The sequence below is a fragment of the Rattus norvegicus genome (assembly GCF_036323735.1).
Source record: "Rattus norvegicus strain BN/NHsdMcwi chromosome Y unlocalized genomic scaffold, GRCr8 chrY_unlocalized_3, whole genome shotgun sequence".
Classification (NCBI taxonomy): Eukaryota; Metazoa; Chordata; class Mammalia; order Rodentia; family Muridae; genus Rattus; species Rattus norvegicus.
The window spans coordinates 1612501-1624934 of NW_026947389.1; the positions used below are offsets into that span (position 1 = coordinate 1612501).

Below are 12434 nucleotides of genomic sequence, written 5' to 3' on the forward strand. Positions count from 1 at the left end.
CTGTATTTTCTATGGATATCTGTCTTCAGTGACCAAGGCCCAGTGTTGCTTTTTCTCGAGGTCTTCAATGATCTCACCCAGAGGAGTTTCAGGTTTCTCAACTCGTTCATTCTAGTTGACCGCAGCTTCAGAATGTCCTTATTTTTCATACCTGCATAGTATTCCACTTCAAATATTTCCTGATAACAGTGAACTGTCGCGAGCAGGCTAAAATTTCCCAAGAAAACATTAAACATTCAGTCTCTAAATCTAGATCTCCTCATCCCATGATACTTGGGCTGACTGGAAGGCGTGGCATGAGCAGTTTGTTCTTACAGATATCAAAGCCATTTCCTTCTCCAGTAATGCCTGCCATCCCTCTGTCAGAGATTTTTACCCTGGTTATTTTCGGTGACTTATGTGATTTAGAAATTGTGACACAATCTGCATGCTAGAAAGCCGGAGATGTTTCAGGTTGACCCTGCTTCCTCAGCCAATGATGTCACATGTGCCCATTGGGCAACCATGTCACACCCAAACAGCAAGATGTCTTCTTTGACTCCACACAAGACTGTAAGATTGCCTTTAGTCCTGCATGCACCTTGGCAACCATGTCACACCTGACTGCAAGATAGCAACTTTGTATCTTCACCCAAAAGTAAGATTGCCTCTTTGATTCTCTTAATTCTACCCATCCGTGAGCAAGGGAGGTCTTTCTGTCTTCTGCTACCTTCCTCAGTTTCTCTCTTCAGAGACTTGGAGTTCACAACAGACATGTTTCTGATGTGCTAGGTTAGAGTTGTTTTATATTTCATATTTTATATTTTATATAAATAAAATATACCCATTGTGATTGGTGTTGCTTCCATAATTTCTTCTCAGCCTCTATGTCATTTGCATGACAGATTATTTTCATTTAATCTGTCCACTTGGCTGAAGGTGTTTTTCATATATAGGTCATTTCTGGTAAAACTTTGGGATCAAATGTGTTCACTATTATATGATGTGTGAATGGCGATACACTGAGTTCTCTATTTCCGATATCATCCCCTCGACTTCCTTTGATTGTCTTTTTGCTCTAGCTGGGAATTTAAGGAATTTACTGAAAGGATGCTGCGAGATTAGAAGTCTGTTCTCATTCTCCAATTTAGTTGAATTGCCTTTTGCTTTTCCCCCCTTATTTTGATATGAACAGTTGCCATGCTATATTGCATTTTGTGTAATATATTTTGGATTTATTTTAGTATTTTATTGCATTAGGTATGTGCCTGACATCCCTGGTCTCCCTGAGACCATAAATAGGGAAGGACGATGGATTCTTTCAAAGGCTTTTCAGCATCTAAAGAGATAGTCTTTCAATTTTTTCCTTGTTTCTTCATTCAGCTCCTTCACACCATTTTGTAATAGTGGATATTAATAATTCATATTAATATATTAATACTTACTATATTAATTTTGACATATTAATGTAATATATCAGTTACAATATTATATCACTATGTATTAATTTAATATAGTAACAATATAATAATATTAATTATATTTAACATATGAATATAATAATTTATGTATAAATACAATATGTTAATATTAATATAATATATTAATATTTGTTATAAATTATGTTAGGATATAACAATTTAATATGTTACTTTACTAAAATATATATGTACAAATTTATATATATACTTGTCATGATAAGCAACTACCACAAAGTTAAATTCAAGGGGAGCTCCCACATAAATGTGAAATGCTGTGGGCAGAATATTTTTTTTCAGTTCAGTTTGTTAATATGGTGGATCACTTTGATGGGTTTTCATAGATTGATCCACTCCTGCATCCTCAGGAAAAAGCCTAGTAGATGGCGCTGGATGGCACATTGATATGTCCTTGGATTTTGTTTTGGTGCATTTTACCTAGTATTTTTTCCACCGATGTTTGTAAGGGAAATTCGTCTGAAATTCTTTCTTTTTTGAGTCGTTTTGTGATATTGGTGTCCGGGCAACTGTGCTGTCATGGAATCAGTTTGGCGATTTTCCTTCTGTTTCTGTGTTTTGGAGTAGGTTGAGAATTCTTTGAAAATCTGGTAGGAGTCTGCACTCAATCAATCTGGTCCTGGGGATTTTTCAGTGAGGAAACTTTTAATTACTGTTTGTGTCTCTCTTGGGGTTGTAGAGCTATTTACATAGTTCATCTTACCTCAGATTACTTGTGGTCAGTGGTATTCATCTACACAATCATCCATTTAGTTCAGAGATTTTAATTTTGTAGACAGCAGGTTTTTGAGACCTAATGATTCTGTGCCTTCCATCAGTGTCAATAGGTTGACTCCCTGTTCATTTCTGATTTTGTTATTTGGATGCTGTCTTACCTTCTATTACATTATCTGTTTAAGGGTTTGTCTGTCTGGTTGATTTTCCCAAGGAATCAGTTATTGTTTTTGTTGATATTTGTATTCTCTTTGTTTCTGATGGATCACTCTCACCCCAAGTCTGATCATTTCTCTCTGTCCCCTCCTTTAATATGTATTTGATTCTTTTTATTCTAGAGCTTTCAGGTGTGCTGGGAAGTTGCTAGTATGGGGTCACTCCGGTTTCTTTATGAAAGTGCTCTCTGCTGCATGTGCACGTTCCTCTTAGCACTGCTTTCCTTATTTGCCTTAAGTTTGGAGACGTTATGCCATCATTTTCACTGAATTCTAAGAACACTTTTTTTTTCAAGTCTTCTCTGAACTGGTGGTGCTTCAGTTTCCAGCTATTGAATTTCCATGAGTTCATTGACTTTTTGTTATTGTTTTAATCCATGGTGTTCTGAGATGATTCAATGGATAGCACAGTCTTTCTGTATCTGCTGTTGCTTGTTCTGTGAGGGAGAACATGTTCAGTTTAGGATAAGGTTCCGTGCAGTACTGAAAAGAAAGTGTGTACTTTTGTGTTCATGTGAAAAAATCTGTAGAAATCGGTGAGGTCAGATTAATTTAAACTCGTGTCAGTTATATCTTTATTTTTATTGTTTTCTTTTTTAGTTTCTGTCTCAATGACGTGCCCTTGTTGAGATGTCACATTGATGTCCCCCACTATTAATGTGTGAGGTTCGATGTGATATTCAGCTTCAGCAATATTTCTCTCACTAATGTTGCTACTTTTGTCTTTGGGATATAGACACCCAGATTTGAGATGACATTTTGGTGGATTATTCCTCTGATGAATATGAAGTGTCCTTCCCCTTCTCTTTTGATTACTTTTGGTTGAAAGACTGATTTGCTGGATGTTAGAATGGCTACACCATCTTGTTTCTTGTTTCAATTTCTTGGAAAACCTTTTCCAACACCTTAGTCTGAGGCTTTGTCTATCACAATTGCTGGAGTGTTTCTTGAATGCAACAGAATGACAGATCCTGTTTTTAAATCCATTGTGTTATCCTCTGTCCTTTTATTGTTTAATAGAGGACATTAATGGTTAAAGGTATTAGTGACCAGTGATATTTACTTCATGCTATTTTGATGTTGGGGGTGTGGGGTTTTCTTGCTTGCATGTATTTTTGTTTTTGTTTTTGTTTTTGTTTTTTTGTGGGATGCTTGAGTGTGTATGTTAGTATAAAATCTGTTCTGTAGGGTGCATGTTTTTTTTTTGTTTACATGCTGTTTTTGCTTTTTTGGGGGGGAGTGGTTTTAGAGTATGCAGGCGAGTATGTGCTCCCTTTCATAGGTTATGCTGTGTAATTTTTAATTTCTAGTGGGATGGTTCAATTTCTGAAAATCCATCAATATAATCTACTATAGAATGAAACTGAAAAAAAATCACATGATAATCTCACTAGATGCTGAAAAAGCAATTGCAATCCCTCTTTATGCTTAAAGCTTGAAAGTGATAAGGGAGACCAGTCCTATGGAGAAACATAGTAGAAGCAATGGACAGCAAGCCAGTAATGAACATCAAGCTAAATATAAAGAAACTTAAAGTAATTCCATTAAAGTGAAGGACAAGTTAAAGCTGTCCACTCTCCCTATTCAGTATATTATTTCAAATTCTATCCATGGTGAAAGCATTGTTTAAATTTGGTTCTGGCATGGAGTATGGCCAAGGCCTTTGAAGGAGGAATGGCACAGTGTTTTAGAAATCCTGGAGTATGGCCCACTGTTTAGCACTGACTCATTGCACCTTGGTGAGTCATAGAACCAAGGACCAAGTGTACTGAGAACTTCATGAAGTGTTTCATTCGGTTTTCCCCCTCATATCTCTCTAATTCTAAGAAGTACATAAAAATCGTCCCGTAGCTTCCCACCACTCAGGGAGCAAAATCATTGGCATTTGCAATAATAGTGGTGGAGGTCTTTTAGGAGTTTCCTCTGTGGCAGACCAATGCTTCCACCATCACCCAAGGAAATGTAGAATAATGAGCAATGGCCATCACCCATAAAAAAATTTGGAAAAATAAAATTGTTCGTTAAGCTGGCTAACATGATTTAACTACTGGCTCTGATGTAAAAAAAAAAAAAAAGAAAAGAAAAAAAAGAAAAAAAAACAATTTAGGGGACAATTTGAAGTTCGGAAAAGCTGGGACTTTTTAAGATCTGGCATCAAGTACAATGGTGGCACCGGCTAATGGTGTGACTGTCACAGAGGCTGGACTGCTGAGGACTGATTTCTGTCCCAGTTGTACCCTCAGCTTCCTGATAGGACTTAATAAGGTTTGACATTCACAGGTGTGCATTCTGATCATTTAAAGTAGATATGACATTTTTATAAAGATATTTAGATTTGTGCTTTTTAAAAGATTCTTATTAGAGTATATTTAAAGATAAATAATACAATATTAAACCATTTCTCTCTAAATTCAAATTGCTTACTTATGAAGTTACGCTGGCCTTGGGAGTAATTTGTTTTCTTTACGTGTACTATGTAATATTTGTTCTCATACACTATTGGGTATCACTTTTCTCAGCATCAAGGACAAGAAGAAACTAGAACCTGATCACATTTGCAATTTTACATGGATTTAAAGATATCTCTAGGATATCAAAGCTACTTGTTGTGGTTTGCCATGAAGTTATCTGTATTTTGATGCTAATTCCACTACCCTAATGACAGCTGCCTACTCATGTACTCAGAACTCAGGTGACTTCTCCAGAACCACCTCCCATTGAATTTGTAAAGTACAGGTGAAGGTCAGGTACAGGATAGAAGGAGGCCTGCCATTGAAGGAGAAGGAAGGATGGGTGAGAGAGATGTTTGAAGGAGGAGGAGGAGACTAGAGGAAAAAGGAGATATAGGAAGAGAAGGTGAGAAGCCATGGCAGGTGAGGTTACTATTATGCTCTGTGTATTTACAGGTTGTTATTAATATTCCTAAGGGATGGATGGTAAAGTGCTTTGTATATTTAAGTAGGCAATTATATCTTATCAATTGGGTCAAAATGATTGTGTTATGTGTTCTTCTATGTGAGAGTTTGAATATAGAAAAGTGTGTGGCGGCAAGGGAAACTGGACGGACAGGGAGTAGGGATGTGTTTTCACCAAGATATGTACCAGATATATTGGGACACTCCGGTGCTAGTGATAGCAGGGTAAAAAAAACAAGTTTTCTTTTTTCTTTTTTCTTTTTACAACAACAGATGGCAAACCAAGGTGATGGGCAAGAATCCACTAGTAATCATAAAAATAAAATTTTTATTTTCTAAGTAAGAGGACTCTGGTGCCCTATTAATTCTTGATAACTTAAGAGCAGAAAATCAAACAAAGAAATGGGGAAACATCCTGGGCTGACAGGCTGTTGGTACCATTCTGTGTAATAAGTAATGGCAGCTCAGAGAGTTAAGATATTAAAGCTGCTTTTTAAATAAAGTTGTTTAGAATGTCTTTCAGGATACTCATTTTCTTTTTAACATGGTCTCCACATGGGAATTTTGGGTGGAAATCCTAGTTACACAAGGTATTTCTTCTTTTCAGGTATTATTAACAAGTGATTAAGTTTGTTTTTAGAAAGAAGAGAGTAGAGAGATTACCTAAATTAGGTGGGGATTTTCATCTACTGCTCAGAACTTAGGGAAAAAATTAGGCACTACCAAGTAGAGAGTTGTGATGAAATGTCTGTAACACCAGGGAAAGTGAATGCAGACATATATTGTAGAAGTTATTAAGGGTAAAGAAAAATCTGTGGCTTCCAGTTAGAGAGCTTAACAGATTGAGATATTTTGGGCCAAAGTCCTGGTTTAAAGTGTTCCTTATTGATAATAGAATTGATAGAAGGTATGAATTACCCCACTATATGGCTCGTTGATGAAGTCTAGCGATGGTTTTCGGTTACTTTTGATATTTACGACAATAGCAAGCTCAAATTCTCTTAACATGGGCTCCATGGGAATTTTGGGTTTATTTCCTGATATCACCAAGAACGGATTTATATCAGAATCATTTTTACATAAATTCCTTTTTTAAAAATTGTTTAATCTTTATGATGGGTGTGAATTTGAGTTTTATGCTTATATTATTACTCTAGGAGGGAGTGTAAGATACAAGCTTCTCTTGTTTCAGATTAAGTAACAGATTATTTTGGGAGAAAGATTTTGTCCTTGTGTTTTTAAAAATTTTGCTTAGGATTCTGGAAACCTCACAGAGTCATACTGATCAGGTTTGATAGTGGTAGACCGCCTGAAAAATATATTCAGGAGAATCAAACAAAAAGATATCTCGATTCTAAACCTTTGTCTTGAGAGTTGTGTTTTGCAGACTGTGACTACTTGGAATCCTGGTCTCAATGACTTTCAGCTGGGACCAGTCAGGACATATCGGCTATTGCATTTGCTTCATTCTTCCTACCCCCTACCCCTAAGGATATCTCAACGCCCATGTACAACTCATTTCCCTGGAATATTTGGGGTGGGGCTGGAAGTGTTTATTCTAAAGTTGTTTTTTATGAAGAATTGAAAAATTGGTTGAAATTTAGCAAGGAGTAATAAGCTAGATTGAGTTATACAGTCATAATCGCCTTTGGTAACTAAGCTTAATCTTTTCTTTGTTTAGGTATAGAAATTATTGGACAGAAAAATTTAAAATTACAAGAGACAGTCCTATTATTGTTTTCATTACAGACTTCTGAGGTGCTTACACCTGTGAGTTAAGATTCAAATAGCGATGTCATGGCTCTGACTTTGTAAGAGTACTATCAAAACAAAATTAATATATAAAGACAACAGTCCAGATTGTCTTAGATAGATAGATGCTTTTCAAAAATGTCAGAAATCCACAAAATTTGAGATTTAAAGTTATTACTTATCTTTTGTTATTACTTATCTTCTCCTAACTGTTCCCCTTTGGCAGATTTAATGATGAATTTGAACATCTCTACCTCCAAGTGAGGCAATACTTTGTGGCTAGGCAGTCACTGGAAAAAATGCCTGTTTCATCTGCAGATTAATACTATCCAGAAAAGGACAAATTATCCAGAGGATTTGACTGATAAACCCTGCCAATACAGGATAGTGAGCCCTTCCGAGTCTACATTTCAGTAGGCTGTCAGTTGATCTTGTGTCAGAAGGCTGAAGACTTAAACTCACCTGTTGCTAACAGGGGACTGTGCTAGTGGAAATTTGTCTCTACAACCTCTCAGTTCTAGAAGTCCTCTTAGGCTTCCTATGTGTATAGATATTTGGTCATTCTCAGATTTCTGACAGGGTTAGATACTGATTATAGTCTCATTGTTTATCAGGCTGTATAACTCTGACTATACATATTTTATTGGATAGTTATCAGATAGTATACAAGCTAGCCAAGACATAATATAGATTTTAAGCCTTGATGAACCTGGAATGAAAAACTAAATGTACTTTCTAACTGGTATAGTTTTGGACTGGGTGTTGAGTATATCAAATGCTTTATAAATTGCAGAACGGTAATTATCTTACTCAATTGATATATAAATGAAAAGTCTGTTTAACTGGACAAAAAGGGAGAAACGTTGTTTACAGTGAAGTTATCTGTATTTTGATCCTGATCCACTGCTTCAAGGACAGCTGCCTTGTCCTGTACTCAGAACTCAGGTGAATTCCCCAGAACCACTTTCCCATTAAATTTGTGAAGTACAGGTGAGGGGCAGGTACAGGATAGAAGGAGGCCTATCATTGGAGGAAAAGGAAGGATGGGCAGGAAAGAAGTTTGAAGGAAATAGAAGAGACTAGAGGAAAAAGGAGAGACAGGAGGAGAGGTGAGAAGCCATGGCAGGTGAGGTTAGGATTCTGCTCTGGGTATTTACTGGTTGGAATTAATGTTCCTAAGGTATGGATGGTACCAGGTTTTGTATGCTTAAGTAGGGTATTAAATCTTATCAATTGGATCAAAGTTTATTGTGTTGTGTGTTCTTTCATGTGAGGTTTTGAGTGTAAGATCATGTGTGGGACTATGAGACACTGGGCAGCTGAGGAGTGGGGATGTATTCAACCAAGATATTTAGCAGAGACTTGGGAAACTACAGTGCCAGAGATAGCGGAATATAAGACAATTTTTTTTATTTTTATATTTTTGCAACAACACATTCATTTCTGTATTTGACATGCTCTTGGTGTGTCCCTTAGGAAAGATCTATATCTGGTTCCTGACAGAATGTGCTTCTTAAGATCATCAATCTTATCTAGTTTTGGTGGCTGATTATGTCTAGCTACAGGAGGCAGACTCTAGTGGTTCTATCTCTTTGCTGCTTGGTATTTCAACTACCATCATCCCATTAGGTTTATCAGAACCTCTTGCATACCTGGCACCTGTGACTTTTCTGGGGATACCCAAGTTCACCCCCAACCACTTATGTTTATTGTCATTTATTCCACTTTTCCTACAGCTATGAGATTAGATGGAATTTAACATGGACTCTGAGCAGGTATATCAAGAATGTAGAATCCACAAATGGCAATGCCAAATAGACTCGCTCCTGTTCTTATGATACTAATAAAGTTGAGGTTTCATTGGAATTCAAATTCTTCCCTCCCTGGCAATCCTCCTGTATCTTATCTTTGGCCTGAAGAAAGAATCATCTTAAAACATCCAAAATCCTGAAATCTCACCCTTGGAACAAGGGAAGGTAGATTTTACAGAAATGATATCTAATGGGACTACATAGTCCACGCTGTCCTTTGATTTACTCAGGCAGTTATTTTTTTGCATAAAATAAAAATTTGGGAGTTTATCATTTTATGTAGGTACACAATATTTACACTGTTAAATTCACTTCATAGTTTGGCCATGTTTGTTTCCAAAATCATTGCCAAAAAACTGGAATTTGAAAACAGTATATTTGAGTACACATTCAGGAAAATCTATAAAGTCCCCTTTCAAGGAATGAACAATTAGAAAATGAAATAAAAAATTCACTCAATTAAACATCTGTAGAGAAAAAATAGCCTGTGGGAAACAGGGAAAACCTAGGAAATTGAACTGTTTGTCACAGGAATGGACCTGGGAATAGAATTATTATCCAGAAGAATCTCCTACATCCCATGTTTCTAGATCTTTTCTACTCAATACAAGCCCGTAACTGACTTTCTCCATGTAGATCCTGTAACCACTGATGAAGCAAGAGAAGTTTCCAGCTGTAGAGAGGTGTAGTACATAAATGTTACCACTGTGTCACAGTAGACATTCCTGGAAAAGGCAAACTCGAACCTGGTGAATGTAAAGAAAGCTGTTTCGCAGGTAGGTCATGGCAGTTCTAAGTGACATCGTAATTTGGCCCTCCCTGAAAAATATCTTGTACCCTGGAGAGCCCTAGCTTTTGTGATGTCACAAAAAAAAATGCATAACATATATTCCCGCAGTACCTCTAGGGATTACTAAATGGCCTCTATTTCAGTGCAAACAGCCATTTGGGAAAGAGAACAAAGACGATGTACATAACAAAATGAGTAGAAGAATGTTGGCCTTCTGTTTCAGTTTTAAAAAATGAAGAAATATGTGGAAATATTTGGGAAATACATGGGAAAGCGCAGTCAGTGCTGAGCAGGGTTTGTGAGGGTTCACTGAACACACAACCTTGATTTGAGCCTTTCACATATGGGATTGAGGAAGTGGTAGCCTTTTAGTAGCATCTGGATTTCCTTGTTTGTTATGGTTCCTGGAAGTCAGAGATTTTATTATCATTAATTTCATTATTACAAAAGCCAGGTGTTAGGACGGGTACAGTTTTTTTTTTTGGTTGTTTTTTTTTGTTGTTTTTGTTTTTGTTTTTTGTTTTTTTTTTCTTTCTGAGAGTGCATGGGTTTTATTTTTTCTCCCAGAAGGAAAAAGTCCCAAGGAAAGAGGGAAAGACAAGTATTGTATCCTCAGCTCATAGTAAACTCCTCCATGTTTTTGATTCCTACATCGCAGTTTGTGTCTGACACAGATATCTGGGAGAGAGAAATACTTCTAGTTGAGAGTTCATCATCTCAGTCTTTCCACTAGTGTTATGCTGACTACCATTCCCTGACAGTGTCCCTCTAGATTTATGAATCAATATGTCTGATTACCTTGCAGTTTTATTTACTTTTATTTCTTTCATTTTTTTTTAATTTTAAGCTAATTTTAATACTTTTTGGATATTTCTATATCTATATTTAAATGTTATTTCCATTCCCAGTTTCCTCTCCGTAAGAGACCTAAATGTTTCCTTTCCTTTACACTTAAACCACCCTTACTACCCGTTGAAATTTCCTTGAACTGGGAGTGAAACCTATGGAGAACCAAAGGCCTCTCCTTCCTTTGGTGTCCAACAATGCCATCCTCTGCCACACATGCAGTTGGAGCAATAGGTCTGTCCATGTACAGTCTTTGAATATCTTTATAGTACCAGAAGGTTCTTGTTCATTTGCATTATTCTTCTGATGGGGTTGATAATGTCTTCAGCTCTTGTAATCCTTTCTAAAAATTTAACAACAAGAGGTCCATTACACTTCTCTGGTTTGCCACTAGCATTCACTTCTGTAATTGACATGCTCTAGCTGTGACTCTCTGGGAAGATATATAACCTGTTACTGGCAGCATGCACTTCTTAGCTTTATTAACCTTAATCGTATCTAGTTTTGGTGTCTGATCTATCTATCTATCTATCTATCTATCTATCTATCTATCTATCTATCTCTGTCTCTGTCTCTGTCTCTGTCTCTAGCTCTATCTCTTCTCTATCTCTATATCGATTTATCTATAATATATATATATATATATATATATATATATATATATATATATATATATATTTGGTGGCTTATACATCTATGAATTTAGTTGAAATTTTAACATGGATTCTGAGGTCCTAGGTCAAGAATGGAGAATCCACAAATGACAATATCAATCCTGGTCTTATGTGCCTATTGAAGTTTAGCTTTTACTGGACCTCAAGCCATTCCTCTCCCTTCCCATCATCCTGTATCTTTAGTATGGCTTGAAGAAAGAATCATGGTAAAACATCCAAAAGCTTGAAGTCTCACCCTTGGAACACAGGAAGGTAGATATTACTGAAATGATATCTAATGGGACTACATAACCGCATTGTATAGTCCATGCTGCCCTTTGATTTACTGATATCAGGTAATTTTTGCATAAAATAAAAATTTGGGAGTTTATCATTTGAAGTAGGTACACAATATTTACACTATTACATTCACTTTTTAGCTTGGCCAGCTTTTTTGCAAAAATCATTGCAAAAAACTAGAATTGCAAAACGGAATTTTTGAGGACACATTCAGGAATATCTATAAAGTCCGCTATCAAGGAATGAACAATTAGAAAATGAAATTCAAAATCCACTCAATTAAATATCTGTAGGGAAACAATGGCCTTTGGGAAACAGATAGAACTTAGGAAATTGAACTGTTTGTCACAGGAATGGAAATGGGAATAAAATTATAATACAGAAGAATCTCCTACGTCCCATGTTCCTAGATATTTTCTACACATGCCATACCCTTTATAGCTTTCTTCATTCAGAGCATGTAACCACTAATAAAGCAAAGAGAACTCTCTAGCTTTAGAGAGATGTTCTACATAAAGTTTTCCACTGTGTCAAAGGACACACCTGGAACATCACCCTAGAATCTGGTCGATATAAAGAAAGCTCTTTAGCAGGTAGGCCATGCCAGTTCTCAGTGACATGATCATTAGGCCATCCCTGAATAATCTCTTGTATACTGGAGAGCCCTAGCTTCTCCTGTGATGTCACTAGTGTTTTCCTGACTGCAACTTCCTCTCAGACATTCATTCAGTACCTCTAGATTTTATTAATAGGCCTTTATTTCAGTGTAAACAGCTATTTGGGAGGGAGAACAAATAGAATGTAGATATCAGAAATGGGGAGAAGGAAGTTGGCCTAGGGTTTTAGTTTAAAAAACGAAAAATATATGGTACATGGAAAAGCACAGTGAGTGCTGTGTAGGGGTTGTGAGGGTTCACTGAACACATAGACTTGATCTGAGCCTTCCACATATGGGATTCAGAA

At 36.5% G+C, this 12434-nt stretch overlaps 1 long non-coding RNA gene across 1 annotated transcript in view; it reads right to left on the bottom strand.

Annotated features, from left to right (window-relative positions):
- The window catches only part of LOC134484682 (uncharacterized), a 159182-nt gene that overhangs the window by 100592 nt on the left and 46156 nt on the right, over positions 1-12434 (bottom strand). The window lies entirely within an intron of this gene.